The 24,604-nt window shown below is 39.4% G+C and overlaps 1 protein-coding gene and 1 non-coding gene across 3 annotated transcripts in view; one reads left to right on the forward strand and one right to left on the reverse strand.

The window, feature by feature from the left end:
- Positions 1-6,615: 6,615 nt before the first annotated feature.
- Ppm1b (protein phosphatase, Mg2+/Mn2+ dependent 1B) overlaps positions 6,616-24,604 on the forward strand; it is a 79,419-nt gene continuing 61,430 nt past the window's right edge. For both annotated transcript variants that reach the window (XM_020185690.2, XM_020185688.2), the window contains exon 1: positions 6,616-6,755. The gene's annotated coding sequence lies outside the window, so the exon portion shown is untranslated. The remainder of the gene's footprint in view (positions 6,756-24,604) is intronic.
- On the reverse strand, positions 16,044-16,116 carry Trnav-aac (transfer RNA valine (anticodon AAC)). Its single transcript has one exon. It is a non-coding gene; the product is annotated as a tRNA-Val (tRNA).

Here is a 24,604-nt window from a genome sequence, read left to right on the forward strand (position 1 = left end):
TACCTTTTAATAACTCGTGGGAATGTCAGAGATACTGCTAAATACTACTGCTAAATACTACTGTGGTTTGTTGGCTACAATTAGGTAGATATTACTAAAAGTAAATATGTGATGTCTAAGTTCTTAAACTTCTGAGTTCATTTCATAGCTCTTCTTGGACTCTATGGACCACGGAGTGTGTGTGTTTATGTGTGAGCACATGAGAGAGGATAGTAAAATTCCCTAATAATTCAAGTATGATGTAGCATAGGAAAAGTGCCTATAGGGATGCCAGAAGGATAAGGATAGGAAATCAGAAAGGCTTAAAATGCAGTAAAAGGGAAGAAAGAGACTAGAGATAGGGAAGGCCTCCTCTCCAGTTCATTAAGCTGACTAGAGAGCTGGCTTTACCTTCAGAGTTGTGTCTCAGGTTCCCTTTGCACTCTTAAACATTATTGAGGATCTGTAAGTATCTAAATACTTATTGTATTACAAATTACACTGAGAAATTTAAAAATTTATTAGTCTATAAAAATAAATCCATTATATGTCCAAACACCTTTTTAAAAAAGCAAAACATAACTATAGCTTCTTTTATTTTTCTTGTTTTTCTTTTATATTTTCTAAAAAAAAAAAATCATAGTGAAGACAGAGATATTGTTTTGCATTTTCGCAAAAATCTTTGGTAGCTTAATGGAAAGAAAGAGATTCTTACCTGCTTTTGCATTCATTACGTTACAATGAATGTTATATTCTGAGAAGCTCCACAGCATAATGACTTGTAAGAGAGGGGAGTAATATAATCGAATAATGATTTTTTTTGAGGGGGGGTACTAGGGTTTGAACTCAGGATCTACACCTTGAGCCACTCCACCAGCCCTTTTTTGTGAAGGGTTTTTTTGAGATAGGGTCTCTGGAATTATTTGCCCGGGTTGGCTTTGAAACACGATCCTCATCTCTGCCTCACAAATTAGCTACAGCCATGAGCCACTGGCCCCCAGCTGCTACACATCTCTTGTCCCTCCACATGTCCTGTTGCTGTTCTATCTTTCTACAATCTGCTCCATGACATGTATGGACAATATCAAGATGACCCCTGGTCCTCTGGCTTCTAGCTAGGTTTGGCCAACAGGTAACACCAGCAGGACACTGCACCCAAAGGTCAGAGTTCTTGTCAGGAGACCTTCTGCAACAAGCCCATTCTATCTACAGCCTTTTAATAATTACTCCCCACCCCCCTCCCACATCCCTTGGGACATAGGGATGATAACATACTCTTCTAAAACTAGCCCCAGGGTACTGCACCTTTGAAAATAGTCCCTTTATTAAACACTCCTTAAAAGCCCAAATTTGAGTGCGTCCATTTCTTGCTGGAGTCTAACATATCTGGTGAGAGAATTACCTTAAGAATATATTTCAGTTAAAGTATTATCCATAGCATTGGTCCCACTTGATTTTAATGGAAGCTAGAAAGCCGTAAAGCCTTGCTATCTCAGAGCCTAAGGCCATTAATGTCTCTGGAAAGACAGGGCTGGGTGCAGTGAAGACCTATTGATGTCTTAAAGACATCTTGATATTTGCCTCTGCTTGGGCTTCATTTCATCTGTGCATAGGTAGCTGCAAGAATGTTTATAAATGCTAATGTGGCCATGCTCCTCAGTACCAAAATCAAGATTAGCCCACGCCAGGGTTTTTCTTTTTTTTTTTTTCCGGTACTGGGGCTTGAACTCAGGGCCTTCACCTTGACACACTCCATCAGCCCTTAAATACATATATATACTTTGTGTGTTTTGTGTGTGTGTGTGTGTGTGTGAAGGTTCTTTCAAGATAGGGTCTCTCAAACTATTTGCCCAGGCTGGCTTTGAACTTAATCCTCCTGATCTCTGCCTCCTGAGTAGCTAGGGTTCAGGCGTGAACCACCAGCGCCCGGTTCTTTTCTTTTCTTTTAGTGATGCTGGGGGTTGAACCCAAGACCTCAAAAATTCTAGGCAAGTATTCTATGATGGTGCTACTTTTTCATCTTAAATCTAGTAACACACACAGACACACACAATGTGGTTCACAGACCAGTGTACCATATTGCCTGGGAACTTGTTAGAAATGCAAATTCTATTGAGACTTATAGAATTAGAAACCCTGTAGGTGCAGTCTGGCAATGCAGGCTTTAAGAATTCCTTCAGGGGAGTCTGAAGCTTGGTTAAGTTTGACAATCTCTGTTCTAAGCAATTCATGACATAAATTCCTTAAATTCCTGGCCTCCTTTGCAGCTAGGGGTGATTTCCTTACCCCTAGTGCCTTGAACCTGGACATCTTATTTGAAGCTGCAGTAACCATTCTGCAGTCAAGGGGCAACAAGATAGTTATAGAGACTGACCCAGACATCGCTGCCACCTGCGGACCTTTCCTTACATGAGAAAATGCCTCTCCCATTGGCCTTAAGCCACTTTAGGTTTTCTGTTAGTCACATAGATAAATATGTTTCTAATATGGCATAGTTGAAAAATTTAAAAATGCTTCTCATGATGGCAAGAATTTCAAACATTATTTTAATACTGAAACAAGTATTAACGCATAGAAAGCAGAAGGCTGATTTTTCATGGATTTTTAAGACAATTTTCAGCATGTGTGGGCTCATCTCATGCTGAATCTCCAGATACTGAAGGATGAAGTCCTCAGTGGTCCTCCTCTGGAAATGCTGAAGTGTTTTTAAGTAAAATTATGTTATGGTTTTATGAAGGTGAGGGTTTGGGCCTCACGCATGTTAGGTAAGCCACTCTATCACTTGAATAATGCCCCAGCTCTTTTGTTTTTTATTTTTGTCTTTGAGACAGCCTTGATCGAGATTCTCCTCCTTCCACCTTCTGAGTAGCTAAGATTACAGGCATCATTAAAAAAAAAAAAAGGAATGGTCAAGGAATTTCAAAGCAGCAGTGCCTGTCACCTGTCATAACACCTGACTCTGTTACTACATAATAAATATTCGTAGAGTGGGACTGGTGACTTTTTCTTTCAATGAAGAAAATAGGCTTATGAGTGGAACATTTCCAGTGATTAAGAAGGGAAAATTGAGACTGGAGAGTAGCTCAGTGGGAAAGTGCTTGCCTAGCATACCTGAGGCCCTGGGTTCAATTTTCAGCACTTTCAGGAAAAAAATAAAAAGAAAGGAGGGGAGTGGATCAATCCACTGAAATCAGGCTACTTGAAGCTCAATATCAAAGCTCCCTCTGAGTGAGCATGGTGATCTCTATATACCAGGGACACAAACATCCACAGCAAATGAGTGAGACTTCTTTTATGTGACATATGGATTCACATTTCAACTGTGACAGTCATGATATTAGATATTGTTATGCACAAACACCATTTCTATTTAATCCTTGGAATAACTGTGCAGTTTGTGGCACTAAATTGCCTGTGACCAGGTCACAGATTTTGGTTCACCCAAGTTTGTTGGGACAAACTGGTTATCTGTCTTATTTTAAAAAGGAAATCTGCATTGTAGCCAACATAGGAAAAAATCTAACCATTTTATATATATTTAGTATTATTTCATTTTTAAATTATATTTTGGGGAGTGTTTTGCATCACTAGGAGTATCTAAAGCTCTTCACCTGATTCTACAGGAAGTTGTTGTGATTCTCATTTTACAGAACAAAACAAGACTCAGAGCTTAGCTACTAGGTCAAGTCACACAACTGGTTAGTTTCAGATCCTATTATGATGGTTACTCAATGTTTATGACACATTACATGTTTGTGATGATATATGCTGGTTTTCCTTTTAAAATTGTAAATCTTGTTGGATCTTCTTTAATGGTTTAGTGTTTTAATCAAGTAACACATAAAACAAAGTTGGCCTAATTATATATGTTTCTTAGCACCTGGAACCACACTCAATTTTTCTTAAAGTGATTGAAAGAGTGAATGATATCCACTTGTCAGCCCATCTCCATTACTGAACTTTATTACTGCTTCTGGGGTCAACCAAAGGAAAGTGAGAATGAAACCAAGCAGGGCAAGAAACTGCTCTGAGGTCTTTCTGTGGATTTGGGGTTCTCAAGATAAGGGTCTCCAGGTATCTTTCTCCAGGTTCCAGACTCCCTCTCCCTTATATAAGGTGTGCCAGACAAAAAAGGAAATATATTCTCTAAGTTACTTTACAACTCCTGAGAACTGTATGATCCAATACTGATAATAAAGAGGACAAAAGAAGGGTGAGATCTACACGTGTCTACTTCCCTTTCTCTATTGTCCCTCCTCCTACATACAGAAATAAGGAAAACGAATTTTAGTTTAGGGCTATCTCCATTATCCCTTGCCTCTGGGGTGCATAAAATCACCTGGAAATTATTTAAAATTTACCTTTCTTCTTGGGTTCAATCCCCAACATCACAATCAATAAATAGCCAACCAAACAAATAAGATAAAAATTTGTCTTTCTGAGCTTTGTCCCCAGAGTCCCTGGTTTTGTAGGAACAAATGGAACTGGAAATCTGTATCCTAGGTGATTCTAATGCTGTTTATTCACCATGCTCCATGAAATCCCATCCTTATGCAAACTTGAGGTTAAAAAAACAAAACAAAACCTGAATTGCATTCAAGTCTTTATTTCTGCGTTGGCAATTGTTCTGTTCTTGTATTTGCCCTTCTTACTAGAACTGACTAGCATTCGCTTGAGTCTAAGCTTAAAATGTTCCAACCAATTTACACCAAAGTATGTATGAGGTTTAAACTTACATTAATATCTAAATCTATATCTACCTCGAAGTAAGTGTTAAAATGTCTCTACTACACTTTTGGAGAAGTAATCCTGTAATTGATGGCTAGGTGACTATTTCCTTCATTTGCCTATTGAACTCCTATAATTTACTCTAGAATCATTCTTTGTGAAGCCTCCTTTTGTAAACCTATCCACAGGGAAGATTCTTTATCTTATCTTCATCTCTTGAACAAGTCTGAAAGATCACTTATCATTTCCGAACCGGCATTGCTTAGCTTACCTGTTTCTCCAGACTCACATACACACATACAGTCAGTGCCTGGCAAACATCAACAGTGGAATGAAGTAGTGAATGTCAGAGCCTAGACCAGAGATTTCTTTTTTTTACAATCAAAAGCTGAGAAACAAAACAAGGAAATACCAAGAGCTGAACGCCAGGCAATAGGGGCAAAGAAGGAATAAAAATAATCCTTAACATCTCAGAATTCTGCTGAAGGGAATCACCTGCCTCATTTTTCGCTTTTTGGCCTCTTCCAACACCCCAATTTCCTGCCCATTCCCCCCTGCCCCGCCTCGGGTAGACAGGTCAGGCAGGTATCCCAGATCAGCAGCTCTGATTGGTCAGTGATGATTTCATTGTTAGGGAACATCCGGGCCTTTCCACTCCCCGCAAAACCTCCCCAGAGCCCTGCCAGCCCAGTTTCTCACTCCCGCGTGCGCCCCACCCGTGGCTAAAGCAAAACAACCGCTTTTTTCCCATACGCTTCTTGTCCTCGCTGCGTTATCCCTCCGCGTCTTCACGTCCTAGAGAGGCATTTTTATCCTCCAATGAGGGTCTAGCAGGATTTTGTTAACCAATCAGTAGCCAGCCCCCTGCAATTCCGGGTGGGACTGAGCCTCCACACCTATAACTGGACAGCCCGTTGGTTCTTTATGGCGCTCGTTTTACTCGAGGTTTAGAGGTCAAAGATAAGGGAGCACGGTCCTCGCAGAACGGGAAGAGTCAGCACAAATTCTTGGTTCGACCGCCTTCGAAAACTAGCCAATCGCTTTTCGGATACTTCCCCGCCTTTTGCGAGTTCATTTAAAAAAGCCGGTGTGACGGACTTGGAAATTGGTTCGGTGACGGACACGTTCAGAAAGCCAATGACCGACGTTCAAGTCACGAGTTGAACCAATAGGAGAAGGGAACTGCTGGGGCTTGTGCTCTTCCAGGCGGAGCGCAGGTGGGCGTAATTTGACTGACGGAGGGCTCTACATATGGCTTGGTAGGGTGGGGCCGTCCATGACGTCCCGGAGGTAGAGCATACCGGAGGCTGGGGCTGAATAAAGTAAATGGTAACGAAGGGTTGGATCTCACTTAGTGGGCGGTGTTTGATGGATAGTTGACCTTGCCAATTGAAGGTGGTCATTGATGCCCAATGGGAAATTAGAGATTTAGAGGCGGAGCCGTATGGGCGGGGAAACCTAAGTACGGAGGCACCCGGGAGGTAAACTGGGCGGGAGAGAAGAGATTGATAGCTCTTCTAGCAAACCAGAAGCCGGAAGAGGACACGCGGCGCCCCCAATGGGTGGGCACTGGGGGCGGGGCTCACCGAGGGGCGGGGAAAGTCAGGGGTGCGGAGTGGGGGGGGTTGCAGAAGGAGCCGAGCGGCTGCTGGTCAATGGCGGAAAAGCCGCCGGTGTTCTGACTGCCTCGTCCCCCTGGCAGTTGCGGGGGAGTTTCCTGCAGGCGCGGCTGGAGTCTCTGTTTCTCAGTGTTCGGTGGCTGGAAGATGCTCCAGAGAGACGAGGCTGCGGCGGAGGAGGTGGCGGCGGCCGAATCGGCAGCGGCGCTAGGGTGGAGAGAAGGCGGCAGCGGCGGCGGCGGCGGCGTGAGGGGCCGGGCGGTGTAAACAGCCCCGGAGGCGGCGGAGGCGGTGGTCGAGACCCCCGCGGGCGAAGTGGCGGCTGAGGCACGGTCGAGACGCGGGTGGAAGCCTGGGCAGAGTGCAGCGCGGGGCTTCGCGGCGGGCGCGAACGAGACGCCCTAGACCTCGCCTCCCTCCTCGCCCCAGGTAAGGCCGCTCTGCGCCCGTCCGAGGGGCACGGCTGGCCAGTTGGCCGCCCCGCCGAGGTCCCGGACCGTTTGCGGAGCCTCGGAGCTGCGGCCGGGGGCTCTGCCCTGCCTCTGTCGCGGAGCCGGGACACGGAACTCCGGGCCTGACTCCGGGATAGGCCGCTTCCTCGGCCGCCGCCTCCGCTCGCGGTCGCGGCGGGCACAGCCCCAGCGCCTGGAAGCCGACTCCTTCCCCGTCCCTGCTTCAGTCTGCAAGCAGCCCTCCGAGAGCCCGGGGCTACCCAGGCCGCGGCTCTTCCCTTCCTGGTGCGCGCAGGGTGGACACCACCACCTTTCCGCATCTGTTTCCTTGTTAGCTTCTGCTCAACTCTGCGCCCGGCTTCACTTCCTTGTTAAGCCTCTCTCGATCTTCTGTTTGTGCCTCTTACCATCTCCCTCCAGCTCACTGCGTTAAATCCTTGCACGTAATCGTATTCCCGGCTTTTCTCCCCTGCCTTCCCCCTTCCCAGTACCGTCCGGTGTCATTCTTGTAATAGTGGAGTTCTTCATTGAAACTGCTGAGGTCAGTACCCCAGATCTACCGGAGGCTCACGAAGAATAGGACCAGCTTTCTGCGGTAGACTTTTAAAACACTGTAACTCTAACATCCTTAAAAAATAAGATTGTATCATTCAGGGAAATGATTTTTTAAATGAAGGGCTTAGTGTTGGAAAGCGTTCCCTGTTTTATTAAAGTTGCTTGACCTCTGATGTCAGTACTAGCACATCTAGGACGTTTTGCCCATCTTATTTGGTCAAAATGCTTCTTAAGCATTTAATAGTAGTCCAAATTCATCAGTATTCAAGCTCTTCTGAACACAACTTGAAAACTTAAAAAATAAAAATAGCATATGAGCACCAACTAGAAAGCTGTTTTACCGTTAAAGAACTTTTAAAATAGGCCGCACATGTTCAATGTATCGAAATAAATTTGGCAAGAGTCTTGTAAAAAATTATTAGGGAATTTAATTTGTCTTAGTGTTATGTAGCTATTTTGGGGAAAACATTATTTTTCTGTTAACAAACGTTTACAACTACTGTGATGTGAGGATTACTGAGGTTTATTGTAGGATTAACACAGGAACTCTATTTGAGCTACTGCATGGATGGAGAAATGGTAAATGTTCAGGGAAGACAGTGTAAGTCAGTATGTTCTAGGAGATGGGAAAAACATGCCACGGACACTGAATGTTAATAGATATTATTTCATTTACTTTCTCTGTTGTGCAATAGCAAAGTTCCTATTGTTGGCCTACTTTTAAGTAGAGTATTTCTAAATAGATAGGCTAGTTATTTGATTATTAGAATAGACTTTCCAAGTGTACAGACTTAAAAGATAGATAGTTGAACTAATGTTAAAATAGTAACTTTAAAAAAATGTTTTTGTAGGCCTCCCAAATGTATAGTGTGTTATAATAAAACTTAGGACAGATTTTTTTTATAGGTTTTTTTTTTTTTAAGCTTGTTGGTTTCTCTCAGTGCCTTCTTTGTCCTTTTTGTTTGTTTTTAGTGGTTGTATTTTCCTCCTCTTCATTTACTTTAGCCCTCATAAAGTCTTATAGCAGTTTTTGCATAGTTCTTTATGGATATTTCTATTTGAGTTTTAATATCCTTTAGTTAATAATTTCCCAGTTTGTTGCACATATCTTTTGGATTTTTTGCTGTGGTGATTATTCTCTCAAAAGTGACTGATAACTTTCAACACCTGTGTTCTAACATTGGGTGACTGATTTCTATGAAGACTCCAGGAATAGGTGAAAAAGCCTTTTCAGTTTGTCTGATAGTGGTGTCATTAAGTTCTGGTTTATGTGAGTAAGTCACTTAATTGCTAAATCCTTTAAGATTGCATCATCGAAGGAATGTTAGTGTTTAAATCGCTGTGCTTCTAAGAACAGCTGATTCACAAATTGATAAGGTCAGAAAGAGTATAGCTACTTTTTTTTTTTTTTTTTTGGTGGGACTAAGGTTTGAACTCAGGGCTCCATACTTGCAAAACATGCACTCTGTCACTTGAGCCATGCCTCCAGTCCATTTTGCTCTTGTTATTTTGGAGATGGAGTCTCCTGAACAATTATTTGCCGGGGCTGACCTCAAACTGTGATCCTCCCAGTCTCACTCTCCCAAGTAGCTAGGATTATAGATGTGAGCCGCTGGTGCCTGGCTCCTATAATGTACATTTTTATGGGAATTTTTTTTTTTTTTTGCAGTACTTGGGTTTGAACTCAGGGCCTCACACTTGCCAGGCACTCTACCACTTGAGCCACTCTGCCAGGCTCCATTTTTATGGAAATATTTAAATTAAACTGTAATGCCAATTTACTGTCTCTTGGCACTCTTGAAAGAGTACAGTTTGCTATAGCATCATTTAGTGATTAAGGAGATTCATTAAAGCTGGCTGAGCCAAGACCCATGTCCTTGTCCCTGGGTTTGTACACATTTCTTTTTATTGTGTGTCATTTGGCATGAATGATATTTTTTTCACCATCTTGGTGTTACTTGTTTATGTAATCTATATTTTATCAACATTTATATATAATGTCTAAGGTATTTTGTAGCACTACTTAGCATTAAAAAGTAGTAAAGTAATATAACTCTTATTAGTGGTCCTTCTCCAGCACTGAGACAGGGGCAGGAAGATCAAAAGTTCCAGTGAGGCCAGCTGGGGCTACATAGCAAGCTTTGACTGAAGAAAAAAATGGAAAAGGAAAAACTAAGCTGGGTGCCAGTGGCTCATGCCTGTAATCATAGCTATGCAGGAGGTAGAGATCAGGAGTATCCAGGTTTGAAGCCTGCCTGGGCAAATAGTTTGCCAGTCTGGAAAAAACTCATAAAAGGGCTGATAGAGTGTCTCAAGGTGTAGGACCTGAGTTCAAGCCTCAATACTGCCAAAAAAAAAAAAAAGTGTATATAATATATATATATATATATATATATACCCCTACATATATATACACACGCATGCACACACATGTATATATATCACAATATTTTTATATTTTCAGGCATCCAATGATATCAGACTAGTAAGAGTTTAGTTTTCCAATTCCAAAATTATAGTAGCAGAATTTACTCAGTTAAAATATAAAATAATGATTACTGGTAAGAGAATTTGGGGGAATATGGTTTTTCTAGATTTTTAGTGGTCCTTGTGGCCCTTGATTTTTTTTTTTTTTTTTTTTCTTTTTGGTGCTGGGGCTTGAACTCAGGGTCTCATGCTTGCTAGGCAGGTGCTCTACCACTTGAATCACTCCACTAACCCTTTTTTGTGTTGTTGAGATAGGGTCTCGGGAACTGTTTGCTGACTTCAAACTGGGATCCTCCTGATCTCTGTCTCCCAATTAGCTAGGATTACAGACGTGAGCCATCAGTGCTCAAATAAACTATTAAACTTGTTTGAGATTTAATTTTTAGTAACATCTAGTGTCCAAGGAAATACATCATAGCTCATACTTTTTTTTTACATTTTCATATTTCAGGGTGCTTTATTCCTCCTCTTCAATTTAGTTTTTTTTTTGGCAGTACTGGGGTTTGAACTCAGGGCCTTGCACTCTACCATTTGAGCCACACCACCAGCCTTCAATTTAGTTTTAGTAGCAGACAGAGAGACACTTTGCTTCTCAATTATGGTAAATCATGAAACACGAGAATTTTTAAATAAATTTCTTTCTTTTACTAGCCAGTCTGTTAGTCATCTACAATATTTTGTTATTGCTTGGCATACATATACCTTTTATGGTCATACTCCTTGTAATAACTTGTTTAGCTTAAAGAATCCAATAAATTAATCAGTTATTGTATTTTAATATTAGTTGATTTACTAAATTTAATTTAAATAGTTTGTAATATTGAAAGGATGTTTTACTCAGCTTAAGGCTTTTATGACTTATCAAATAAATTTTTGTTGTGATGGGAGTTGAACCTGGGCCTTGCGCCCTTTCACTTTGCAACTGAGTTATATCTCCAGCCCCAGTTTATCAAATAGTTTAATATTAACTTGCTAAAAATAAAATGGATTCAAAATTTTCTTCTGGAGAATGTTGAAATATCATCAAGGACTAAGAAGGCAATTTTGAGGCCTCCCTGGTCTACATAGTGAGGCTCTATCTTGAAAACAAAAAAGAAGTATCAAGCTGAGCGCCGGTGGCTCATGCCTGTAATCCTCGCTACTCAGGAGGCAGAGATCAGGAGGATCGCAGTTTGAAGCCAGCCTGGGCAAATAGTTCGAGAGAGACTATCTCGTAAAACCCTTCACAAAAACAGGGCTGGTAGAGTGGCTCCAGGGGAAGGCCTTCAGTTCCAGTCCCACTATTGCCCCCCAAAAAATCAAGATTGTATTTATTGGCTTTATAATGATTATCGCTTGAAAATTAAAAATTTTGACTTTAGAAACATCAGTACTTGGAAAACTTGTTTTGCATCTTTGTGATAAGGAAGATGTAGTTGGTCTGCTACAGAGAAGAGAGACAAACATTGGAAACTTAACTACTGACTTAGTAAGGAGTTTGTCTTAGGAACCAATTACATACATAGGGAGAATAACAGCTGTTCCTAGGATTGTTAGGATTTTTGGTTACAGAGAGTGTCCTCCACTTCAGAATAGGTTGTTAGTGAAACATATTATAATTAGGAAAACCTTTTTTTTTTTTTTCAAATTGACATATATTCCATTGTACATAGTAAGATTTCATCATGACATTTCCATACATACTTATAGTGTACTATTACTCTTTCTTCATCGCCCCCTCCTCCTTTTTTCCTGCCACCCCCTAGTAGTCTCCCTTTTACTTTCATGACCTGTGTGTGTGTGCGTGTGGTTTGTTGTTTTTTTTTTTTAATTCCCTGGCTTCCACAAATGAGAAGAAACATTTGATACTTGTCTTTGTGACATTGGTTGATTTCATTTAACACGATGATTCCCACTTCACCCATTTTCCAGCAAAGGACATAATTTCATTCTTTTTTTTGGTGGTGGTAATGAGGTTTGAATTCCATGCCCTCTACCACTTGAACCATGCCTAAGCTCTTTTTTGCTTTTAGTTATTTCTAAGGTAGAGTCTCCAGTTTTATTTTTTTGCCAAGTGCCACCTTCAGACCTGGATCCCTATCTACCGCCTCCTGCATACCTGGGACCACAGGCGTGCATCACCACACCCAGCTTATCAGTTGAGATGGGGTTTTGCTAACTCAGATGGCCTATCTCCCCCTCCTGAATAGCTGGAATTTTAGGAGTCAGCCATCGTAATCAGCCGTAGTTTTATTCTTCTAATAGCCAAGTAAAACTCCATTGATTATCTTGTATGTATACATACATATATACGTGTGTATGTATATGTGTGTGTGTATATATATATGTATATGTATATGTATATTTGTTTTGGAGGTACTGGAGTTTGAACTCAGGACCTCATGTTTGCTAGGTAGGCAGTCTACCACTTGAGCCCCGCTCCAGCCCTGTTTTATGTTGGCTATTTTGGGCTGGCTTCAAGCCTCAGTTCTCTTGGTTTTTGCCTCCCAACTAGCTAGGATTACAGGTGTGAGCCACTGGTGCCTGGCTGTTTTTATTTATTTTTTTAGGGGGAGCAGTACTCAGGGTCTCCGTCTTGCTAAGTATGTTGTATTTGTTAGGTGGTTGCATACTTAAGAAGAAGCAGGTTTGACGAAGGATATATAGAATAAAGTCTTGAAGAATTTCAAAGCATTTTAAAGCTTGAGAGTAATAACACTGGTTCTTATATCTAATTACTTTTTATTTTCATAATTTAGGTATTAACATTGAAAAGGGATAGTTAATAGATGTTTTTATGAGTAGGAAAATGTAGGTGTGTCTATATAACTGATAATTGCTTAACCTATTTGGGCAAAGTGGGTTTTTTTTTTCCACTTCTCTGTCTAAAGCATTCAACTCTGAGGTTAGGACCTGGCATTATCTAGTGAACATAGGTGGTCCTTTTTGATTCATACAAAGAGGAAATAATTTAACTCAAAGCAAATCAAAACGATATAATGTATAGGAGATGAAGTTTAGATTGAGAGCTTTTTATTACTTTTATTTACGCTAGGTTACCAACCTACCAAGATGTAAAAAATTCACAGTAGTTTAATAGTGTTTGATTTGTAGCCTCTCATCTCATTACTCTCCGAGTCACTGAGGGCCTTCTGAATGCAAGGCATTATGTCAGGCTGGATTCTGAACAAAGCAGACAAAATACCTGCCCTCATACATCTTATATTCTGATGTCAACAGCTCTTTCTCAGTTTACATCTGTGCTCCTTTTGAGTGCAGGCCAGGCACGGTGCCTCAGTCCTGTAACCCTAGCTACTCTTGTGGCTAAGTTCCGGAGGATCATTGATTGAGGCCAGCCAGGGCAAACCAATGGCTGACTGGGTGTGGAGGCCCATGCCTGTCATCCCAAACTATGTGGGGAAACACAAATTGGATAGAGATGCAGTCGGGCCAATGCATAAAGTAAGACCGTATTTCAAAAATAGCCAAAGAAAAAAGAGTTGGGTCATAGTCCAAGTAATAGAATGCCTGCCCCGCAAGTGAGAGGCCCTAAGTTCATCCTTCAGTACTGCCCCCGCGATCCTTCCCCCCCCCAAAATTGAGTGAAACCATTGGGCCCTGGATTCAATCCCCAGCACTGCAAAAACTAAACAGTTTGCGATATACCTATAAAACATATAGTGTTGTTTGTGTTGGAAAAAAACCCTTGTGGGCTGATGGTGTTACTTAAGTGAATGCTTACTTGGCAAGCATGAGCCCCTTATTACTTAGTTCAAATTGAAGTACCACAAAAAAAAAAAAAAGTTGAACTGAGGGCATGACTCAAGTGGTAGAGAGCCTATCTAGCAAGTACAAGACCCTAAGTTAAAATCCCAATACCTCCAAAAACCAAAACAAAAACACCCTGTTGCTGTTTCTACACCATACTTAAAAGCTGTGATTAGAGTTTTATAGTTTTTGTTCTCACTTTTGCCTGGGCTGATCTCAGACTCTTGGGTCCAAATGATCTCCTTCCTCAGCCTCCTAAGTAGCTGGGTATACTGGTGTGTATCATCATGCCTTGCTAAGCTTCATTAGTTTTAACAAAGGGAAAGAAATGGGAAATTCTGTTGTACCTAAGGACAAGGAATCGATTTCAGATTAGAAAGGGACCCAAAGAGAGAACAGTGGTACTAGGGTTTGAACTCAGGGCTTTCATCTTGAGCCACTCCACCAGTCCTTTTTTGTGATGGGTTTTTTCGAGATAGAGTCTCATGAAACTGTTTGCCAGGGCTGGCTTTGAACTGCTGTTCTCCCGGTCTCTGCCTCCTGAGTAGCTAGGATTACAGGCATGAGCCACTGATACCTCGTTAGGACAACAGTCTTTACCATTAGACAGGCATGAGAAGGCTGGAGGCTTCAGATGTTTCCATTTACTGTGTAACCTTGAATAGATAAGTTTCTGGAAAGGAGGATAGAAGAAAGGATTATGGAGAGATGGTGAACAGAACTTCAGCAAGTCTGGTTTAAACAGCTTGGGATGGGAGGTTGGGATGTAGCTCAGTAGTAGAGTAGCATGTGCAAGGCCTTGGTTTCAATTCCCCTGCACCAAAATAAATAAATAAATAAATAGTTTGGGATATATCCATAAAATATATGTTGTCATTTGTCTTTGAAAAAGATCCTGTTGCTGTTTCTGTGAATATAGCTGAAAGATTAGTGACTGATTAGTAGTGTCTCTGGTAATACTGTCACTGACTTATGGTTACTACTTTTGTTCTCTGGTTATTTGACAGTTCTGCCAAAAGATGGCTAATCCAGCTAATGTGTCTCTTGGTTTATTGTGCTTAAACTGTATGTTTATCACTGCTTCCCTTAATAACATGACTATGGTGTATTACCTGAGGTTGTGCTGTTTTTTTTTTTTTTTTTAACATAAAGTCCTATTGCACTTACATGTAAGGCAGGTGTTTAGTTTTTGCTTTCTGTTCTATAGCTTTTCCAGTGATGGTAAAGATGTTTCTTGAGTTTATATAAACATTGCACACTTAAGATAGCTTAAGAGTCTTTGATCTTTTGTTTTTATTTTTATTTATTTATTTTTGCAGTACTGAAGTTTCAACTCAGGGCCTCCCGATTCTTAGGCGGGCATTCTACCCCTTGAGCCCCGTCTCAGCCCTTGTTTTTATATTAATTAGTGATGATTGTTTGCTTTAAGTTAGAGTTTCATGTTATGTTGTACTTTAAAGCAAATTGACTTATATTTATTTTAGTGCTCCAGTATAAAAATGAGCATTAGTTCTGCTCATATATATTAGAGATTTCATTTATTGCATCCAAATAAACCTTTCGATTACCAGTTTTGGGGGCCATGGGAGTGGGGGAGAGGGGTTTGAACTTGGCCTCATGCTTGCTAGGCAGGTGCTTCTACCTCTTGAGCCATTCTGCCAGCCCTGCTTTGGCTGCTTTTGAGATAGGGTCTTAATTTTTGTCCAGGTTGGGTTGGACCATGATCCTGTTTTAGGAGAATGGGATGACAGGTGAGCTGATAGGCTTGCCTACTGTGCACCATTAGTTGGGATGTGAACTTTTTGCCAGAGATGGGCTCTAGCACCAAGCTTACTTTTTTTTTCTTCCTGCCTCTCCAGGACCTTAAGCATGTGCTCTAGCAATGAGCTGCATGCTCAGCTCCTTATAATTTATTTGGATAATAAAATTTTTAACTTTAAAATTTGTTTAAAGTTTTATTAAACCTTTGATGGCTGATGGTCCTAAACTTAAGGTAATAGTTTATTTCTTTCTCTTCAGCTATTCCTGGATAATTAATATTTTGAATCAGAACATAAAATAACAAAAAAATTTTGGGGGGTAGTTCTGGGTTTTGAACTCAAACTCTGGTGCTTGCTAGACAAGCACGCTACCACTTGGGCCATGTCTCTAGCATAGAAGTGAAATTTTTAGCTTAATGTGTAAGAGCCTTTTTTGCATTTTGTTTTATAAACTAATTCTGATTTGTAAGGGTAGTACAGGTTTGGAAGGATTAGTGAAAATTTAGGTTGCATTATTACTCTTACCCTATATCTTGAATCTTTTTCTTCTGTTAGGTTTATATTTTAGTTCAGGTTATTTGCTTGTCTGTACTTTTGCTTTTGCTTTGTGTTGCTTTTTTCTGTCTCTGTCTTTGCTTACTTTTAAGTGTAGGATGGTCACCAAGTTTGGAACACTGATGGATATGTAATAAATTGTTTTATTTATTGCTTATTTTTGGTGGTACTGGGACTTGAACTCAGAGCCTCGTGCTTGTTAGGCAAGTGCTCTACCACTTGAGCCACTCCACCAGCCCCCATAATAAATTGTTTATTGATGTTTCATTAGAGAATATATTAAAATAGCATCTGTGTTTTCAGACTTTTATGATTAACCTATACGGGGAAATTTGTGTAGGTGAGTCTTTGTGGCTTTGTTGAGATTTATATTGACCAAATTATGTAATCAAGTATAAGGCATAATTTGAATATAAAGGATTAGAGATCTTAGTTAATTCTGGAGAGCTGGATCATTTTAACTTTGCATTTTAAAGATGATTGAACTGGATGGTAGGGTGGCTCAAGTGATAGACTTCTGCCCAGCAAGCAGGAGGCCCTGAGTTCAAACCCCCAGAACTACCAAAAAAAAAAATAAATAAAGATGACTGAAAATGACCTAATGAAGTAAAAATAAATGGGCTGTTTGCTGGATATTTTGACTAAAAAGGTTTGGGAGATGTTAGATAGCAATAGTTTCAAGAATGTACTTGAAACATGGTTAGAGGGAGGTTGGCTAAGTGGTAATGATGTTGATATCATTGTTTCACAAATATGCATAAAACATCTCAACAGATACAGATAAATATGTCTTAATAGTTTTTGCTCTGTGCTTTCAAGTAATGTTGTAGGATCCTTAGCATTATTTACTTATGTATGCCTATAAATTAAGTGTAAGAAGGCTTTGTACTTGGGAGTGAATTGTTTCTGGAAAAAGCATCTAAAGAAGGGTATTATTAATTGGGAGCATTGACTTTGAAGTTGACACTAGGATTTGAATCCACCACCCCTATAGAGCAAATTACTTAATATTTCAAAACCTCAGTTTTCTTATTGGTAAAATGAGGGTGATGATACTATATCTTCTAAGATTGTCGGGTTGAAATCATCCCTGTAAAGATGTTCAAATAGAGCCTGGCACATTATAGTTGCTAACTTTTATTGCTATTACTACTATCAGTATTATTATAACTAAACAAAATTTGATAAGTTGAAAGAGTACTGTAAATTTTTTTTTTTTTTATGTTGGTACTGGGGTTTGAACATAAGGCTATGTACTTGCAAAAAAACAGGTACTCCTCCAGTCCATTTTGCTCTGGTTATGTTAGATGGGGTTTCACAAATTTTTTGCCCAGGCTGCCCTTGAACCACCATCCTCCCTAACTCACCTTCCCGTGTAACTAGGATTCACGGGTGTGAGCCATTAGTGTCCTGGGAAAGAGTACCGTAAAACTGGAGAACAGAAGACCCTCTTTGAGGTTCCCACTCAATCTAAGATTTGGTAGCCTTAACCTACTAGAATTTAGAGAGAAGACTAGATCACATGATTATCATGAGGTCTTTTTGATCTAAAATGAAGACTTGTGTTCTGAGATTCTCATTTTCTTCCTACCAGAGCCACATATGTGCAATTACTGTATTAGTTTTGCATGCTGATTTATCTATGTCCTTTAAATATTTGTGGAATAAAATTTTCCAAAGAGAAAATGTCTTTAAGGGATAGGAAAGGAATAATGAATAGGAAGAAGGAAGAGGTTTATATTCCTTCTTAAGGATTTGATTCTTACTAAAGTTATGATCACAAATTTCTTGATGTTCAGTTTTATTTATTCAGTAAATATTGTCTATCAGTATTAGGTGCTTTGTGAAGCAAAGATTATTTTGATACTGCCATCTAGGGAAGAGGGAAGAAGCAAAACAAATATGAATAATTATGCAGGTGAAAAGTAAAAATGCTATAAAGGAATTACTAGGTATATTTTATATAAGAATCAAAACCAGTATTAATTAGTCAGGGTATCTGATTTTGCAGATTTGGCCTTATTGTCACTGTTAGAAATTAGAAACTTGAAAGGAAAAACAGATTGTGAGTTTGAAGCCAGATCTGTCTCAAAAAAAAAAAAAAATAGCAAACAAAAAGCCAGGTGTGGTGGTTCACGCCTGTAATCCTAGTTGTTCAGAAAGTGGAGAGGAATGGGAGGATTGAAGTCCAAGGTCATCTTGGGCAAAAAGACCCCATCTCAACATAGAAAAACTGGGTATGGTTTCCTATGCCTGTCTCCCCAGCTCTTGTATGAAAGCGAGTCCCTATTTGAAAAATGCCTAAAGCAAAATTGCCTAAACTTGAAGGTATGACTCAAGTTGTAGAGTACCTGCCTAATAAATGTAGGGTCCTGAGTTCAAATCTCAGTTCCAAAAAGAAAAAAAAAGGAAAAACATCAGGGTCATAAATTTAGGGAAAATATCTTTGAGGTAGATTTTGATATGTAACCTTGAGAAATTTGGGGGAGACTTAGAACTATAATGTTTGGGAGCAGTGTGATGAATAATATTTATTAAACTAAACATCATATTGCTGCATTTTTGCATTTTAGTTATAAAAAAATTTAATCCTGCAGAACATTGTAACAGTGCACTGAATACCTATGTAACAACCACTTAAGTTCAACAGTATTTTATGTTTTTGCCTATTTTGCTCAGTTTGACTGCTGTAATATACTGTAGACTGAGTGGTTTATAATAGATTTCTTTCTTACTGTTTGGAGATTAGAAGGTTCCAGATCAGGGTACTGGCAGATCTGGTGATTATGTTAGGGACATTTTCCTGGTTTGCAGATGGCCATCTTCTGGTTGTATCATCACATAGCAAAAACAGAGCTAAAGAGCTCCCTAGAGATCCCTTTTGTAAGGGGGCTAAGCCTGTTCATGAGTGTTCTGAGTCCTGATTACCTGGTGCTATCACATTGGGAGTTAGGATTTTTTCAACATGAGAATTGGAAAGTGGGATACAAACATTTAGTTTATAACTTGGTATACCATTTACAAGGTACAGACATCATGTCACTTTACTCCTAAGTATTTAAGTTTGAAAATCTCCAAAAATGACAGTTTGTTCTGTACCTAGTGCTAGTGTCATACCCAATAAAATTAATTCCCCTAAATAATCTGATCCCCAATTCATATTTAGATTTCCTCAGTTGGGTCAAAAATGTCTCATAGGTTTTCTTCCAAACTAAGGTCTGTTAAAGAACCAGGTATGACATTGAATTTGTTGTTGTGTCCCACTTCTTTTAAAAATTTAAAGATTCATTTTTTAAAAAATCCTTTTCCTCCTTTTTTTTTTGTTTTTTTTGTTTGCAGTGTAAGAACTTCCCAACTCCTGCAAAGTGCTCTATCACTGACCTACATCTCCAGCTCATGAATTTCTCTTTTTGAGAGCAGTTATAATGTTCTCTAGTCAAAATTTTGTGTGTTTCTTTGAGGTCTTGTTTAAAACTTTTGAGGATGGGAATGCAGCTCAGTGGTAAAGCACCTAACTGACTTGCATGAGGTGCTGTGTTTGATCCATAATACTGCAAAAAACTTTTTTGCCCTTTGTCTTCTGTAAGCTGTTACGAAATGACTGTTAATTCACAATAAACTTTTGGCCAGAATACTTCATAGGTGATGCTGTTCCATATTACATTACTTCAGGAGGTGCAATCACTCTTACTGTGTCACAGGTGGTGACTGGTAAATGTCTCCATGGAGAAGGCACATTTGTTCATATGATACCAGATGATTTGTGACATAGTTTTTACTATAAGACTCCATTTCCCCTCCAGACTTTCCACTTAATAGATTTACTGATTACTCTTTTTAAAGGTGGATCTAGACAGGGTCATCAGATTACTACCCACTGGTTAATTTTTGCTTGCTGCCTTTTTTGGGGTTTGAATCAGGCCTCATGCTTGCTAAGCAGACACTGCTCTATCACTTGAGTTACTCCACCAGCCATTTTTTGTGTTTGGTATTTTTGAGATAGGGTCACAGGAACTATTTGCACAATGCTGGCCTCCAATGGAGATCCTCCTGATCTTTGCCTGCCAAGTAGCTAGGATACTGGCATGAGCCACCAGAGCCTGGCCTGCCTTTATGTAAAACAGAAGAACACACAAAGTTCATTACCTGCCCCAGACATGGGTTCATTAGAATTCCCTATTTTTGTAAATACAGTTTTATTGGGAGACAGCCATCTTTCCCTGCTGTATGGCTGCTTTCATACTACTATAGCAGAGCTGTACACTTGCGATAGGAATCATGGTTCTGTAAAGCCAAAAGTATTTATCTAACTCTTTAAAGAAAAAGCTTGCTGACCTCTGATCGATAATAGGTGTTTTGTTGTTTAATTTGTAGTGGTATAAAATCAGTGCTCTATTTATATATTTGGTGTCGGTATGTGGCTTCTCCTGTACCCTGATGTTATTCACAAGAGATAAGTGTTTTGTTTTGTTTTTTTCCTAGAGATTGACACCAGGGTGTGCTCTAGTACTGAACTGCATCAGCCAGAGCTATGACCCTATCCCTTAGGAGATTACTGCTGGTTTGTGGTTGGTTTTTATTTTTTTTCTTTTTTTTGTGGGACTCGGGTTTTACGCTTGCAAAGCAGGTGCTCCATCACTTGAGCCACACGCCATATCTCCAATCCCTTTTCGTTCTCGTTGCTTTGGAGATGAGTTCTCTTGTGCTGTTTCCCTGAGCTGGCCTTCAACTGTGATCCTCCTGATCTCAGCCTCCCAAGTAGCTAGGATTACAGGAAGGAGCCAACTAGGATATAACTGTTTTGCTTGCTTTTGTGTGTGTGTGTGTGTGTGTGTGTGTGTGTGTAGTGCTGTGCCTTGAACTCAGGGCCTACACCTTGAGCCACTCCAACAGTCCTGTTTTTGTGATGGGATTTTTCAAGATAGGGTCTCGCAAACTATTTGCTTGGAGTGGCTTGGAACCGTTATCCTCCTGATACCTGCCTCCTGCCTCCTGCAAGCTTGAGCTACCAGTGCCCAGCTCTGTAACTGCTTTTAACATGGTTAAAGTTGTGCAGTTAATTATTTTATGTTCCCCAAACCACAAAGTATATTCAGTTCTGTGTGTGGTCTATAAAGTCATGTTAAAAACATAGAAATATTTAAGGCATAGTGTTAAGAAAAATAGTGATTTAGTAAAAATTATATTAATGTATAGATGAAGAAATATAACTGTTATAGATTGATTGTTATAAAATAAGGCTGGGAATGTAGCTTAGTGGTAGTGCGAACTTAGCATATGTGAGGCCCTGGTTTTTCCCAGTACTACAAAACAAGACACCACCCAGCTTAGTTTAGGGTAGAACATTACCAGTATAGTAGAAGCTCCTTTGTAACCTTTCCATCTTCTTTCTCTTCTACTCTACTGAATTTTGTATGTACCTTCTTATAGTTATGATCTCCATAATTCTTTGCCTGTCTTTAAGTAGTATATACTAGTTTTAAGAAACTGTATTTCCTGTACAGGATTGTGTATGAAATATCTTTTCATGCTGTTTGTTTTTGTACTTAACTTTTTTTTTTTTTTTGCAGTATTAGGCTTTGAACTCAGGGCTCTGAGCTTGCAAAACAGGCACTCCTACTACTTAAGCCACAACCCCACCCAATTTTGCTCAGATTATTTCAGTGATGTAGTCTTACAAGCTATTTGCCTGGGCTGGCCTTAAATCTCAATCCTCCTGATCTCAGCATCTTAAGTAGCTAGAATTACAGGCTTGAGCCACAGCTTCTGGCTAAGTTATTTCTTATTGTTAATTGTGTTTATGAGCTTTTAGTGTTTAGTTAGATTTTGTGTCCATAAAGTGGTGATGCTAATTAAAGAGCTTTAAGATCTTAAAATAATACTAAAAATATTTATAGTGAAGTGACTGTTTGGAGGATGGTTCTTGAATGCTAATATGTGTGGTGAGGGTGTGAGGGTGAGGTGATCTCATTATACTTAAGACAATCCTTTGTATCTTTTTTTCTCTTCTTCCCTGCATTTCTTAATTTGTTCTGCTTAATCTTGCTGATCTTTCCTTCATCTTAATCTTAAATAACCCTAGGAAGAGCTAGGCTGAATGGATTCTAGTCTAGAGCCAAAGATGTTCTCAAAAAGGACTTATCGACCTAGACTGATGGGGAATAGGGCTGCTTTATGTACATCATCAGGAAATAATCCAAGTGATATAAATTCATTAGTGCTTTCTGTCTGCAGTAAGTGGGTGTAATTGGCTGGGTGTTTTAAATGTGAATCACCAGAATAAATTTGCTAGAAATCAAGATCTGCTTGTACTTAATAAATATTATAGTAGATGATAGGGTTAATCAGTGTTCCAATAGATTTTTAGGTATGCCAGTTTATTGTTTCTGGTAATGTTAGAATACCTGACTAGGGTATCCTTTCTTTAAGAGGTATCTTTTAAGTTAATATGTATTATTCAGTTTCTGCCAAGTGTCAAAGTCATAAGTTGGAGTAGGATGGCAAAAATATTAAAATGATGTGAATGATTGTATAGGAGGGGTGAGAGGGTGAGATAAAGGATTGGGGATGGTATCAGGGAGAAAGTATTAGGGATGCAGGTGAGGCTTGCAAGCAGAACCTGAGTTCAAACCCCAGCTCCATCCAAAAAAAAAAAAAAAAAAACAACAGGAGAAAAGTATTACTTCATACTTCATGTGGAGTTTGTTAGTTAAGTAAAATTAGTGGGCCAATAGACTATGAGGTGGGAATGAGGTCAAGGTGCACATGAGCTGTGTAGGGGAGGTTCCTGATAAACTAGATGGGGTATTTTGTATTTAATAGTTTTTGAGGAGGGAGAAACTGTTCCAGCTACATTTTAAGGAAATCAAGCTGGTGGTTGATAATCTAGAAGGTGGACTAGAGGAAGAAGAGATTGAAGTTGGGGAGACCAAAAAGGGGACAGGTAGAAAATGCACTAGGTGATGATGCTTATGATTAGAATTGTAGGGGGGGAGGGGGGAGGGAGGGAGGGAGGGAGAGAGAGAGAGAGAGAGAGAGAGAGAGAGAGAGAGAGAAGCAAGATTGATGGTGACTTAATGAATAGCAGTTGAATATATTAGAATATATGCTCTGGATTATAAGAAGAGGAATGTTGTTACTAATACAAATAGGTAGATTGGGATATGAATGTGGTTTGGGTACAGAAGTGAAGTTGTTGGTTGTGTTATATTTGAAGAGATGTAGCAAAGCCACACTTCATGCTTAAAATGTAAACTAAAATTCATCCTAGAAGTCACTAAAGAAGTTACAGTTGAAATAGTGAGATTTCAGAAGGCAGATACTATATTTTGAGTTGAAGGTTAATTATTGTTTGCGGAGGGCCTCTCCTTTAGTTTAGGAGGTTGAAAGGTGAATAAATGTGAATGAATCTAAGTGATTTTTTTTTCTTTTTTTTTCAGTACTGAGGTTTAAACTCAGGGTCTTCACCTTGAGACACTTCACCAGCCCTATTTATTTATTTATTTATTTATTTATTTTTGTGAAAGGTTTTTCCAGATAGGGTCTTGCAAACTAATTGCCCAGGCTGGCTTCAAACCACAATCCTCCTGATCTCTGCCTCCTGAGTAGCTGGGATTACAGGTGTGTGCCACCAGTGCCTGGCGATTTGAAGTGTTTTGAAAGTCAGGTATGTGTAGAGTTTTCCTAAGGGAGGAATTGCCAAGAGAATAAAGTGCTATGCCACTAAGTATCTTATTTTGAGACCCCCCCCCTCTTTAGGACAATACTGATTTATGGGCCAATTGTTCCAACCAGAGTATCAGTGTTTTGAATTGTTTTTCTAAGAAATATTGGTGATTTAAGTACTGAAATGGCTATATATTATATCATGAGAAACATTCTCTATATAGAATGTTGTAGACATGTTGGACATTCTACAATCATGATCCCCAGTAAATTCTCTTTTGTGGGTATTAGGGCTATAATATGTTAGAATATAGTCATGTTCTGTCTGGTTTCTGTAACTGCTTATAAACACAGCACAAAATGGCTGAACAAATCAAACCCACAAATAAAAATGTCATCTTAAAGACTCATGAAATCTTTGATTTTTTTTTTTTTTCCTCTTCCTAATTTGCTTTTTTCAAATTTGGGTATGTTGATCTGGTTGCTAGGTGAAGACAAAAAGCTAGAAGTCAAACCATGTAGCCTTGAACTTACTTCATTTCATTTTCTAATTGAAAAACTATTGAGAGTAGGAAGAGCATTTATTTATTCCTAGGCTACTTTACCAGAGTTAAAAAAAGGTTTCTGTCAGTGTGTTTGAAATCAGTCTAGTAGAAAAATGGCACAGCATAAATCATGATAAAGTTCAACTTGATCAAAGTGGGACTCTATCAAAGGGTCTAGCCTTTGTTTTATCATTCAGGTAGTTAAATGCTAATTGAAACATGAACTCCTCCTGGTTTCAGCAACATTAGCTGAAAAAATTTCGTATTCTCACCAAGAGAAGGAATTCTTTTACCTTAAAATATTGTTTTCAATGTGCAGGTAGCTGATCTGTTCTTTAGGCTTAAACTAGTTTCTTGAGGTTTTGCCCATCTTTTTAAAACCCAAAGTTTCAAAAAGCCTTGAAAGTAATTAAAAAGGAAAAGAACAAACAAAAAAAAGAGCTAGTGATAAACATGACATGCAGGAATCTCAGAGACATTATGTGAAGCAAAAGAAACTAGGTATCAAGGAG

Source organism: Castor canadensis, chromosome 12, assembly GCF_047511655.1.
Source record: "Castor canadensis chromosome 12, mCasCan1.hap1v2, whole genome shotgun sequence".
NCBI classification, from domain to species: domain Eukaryota; kingdom Metazoa; phylum Chordata; class Mammalia; order Rodentia; family Castoridae; genus Castor; species Castor canadensis.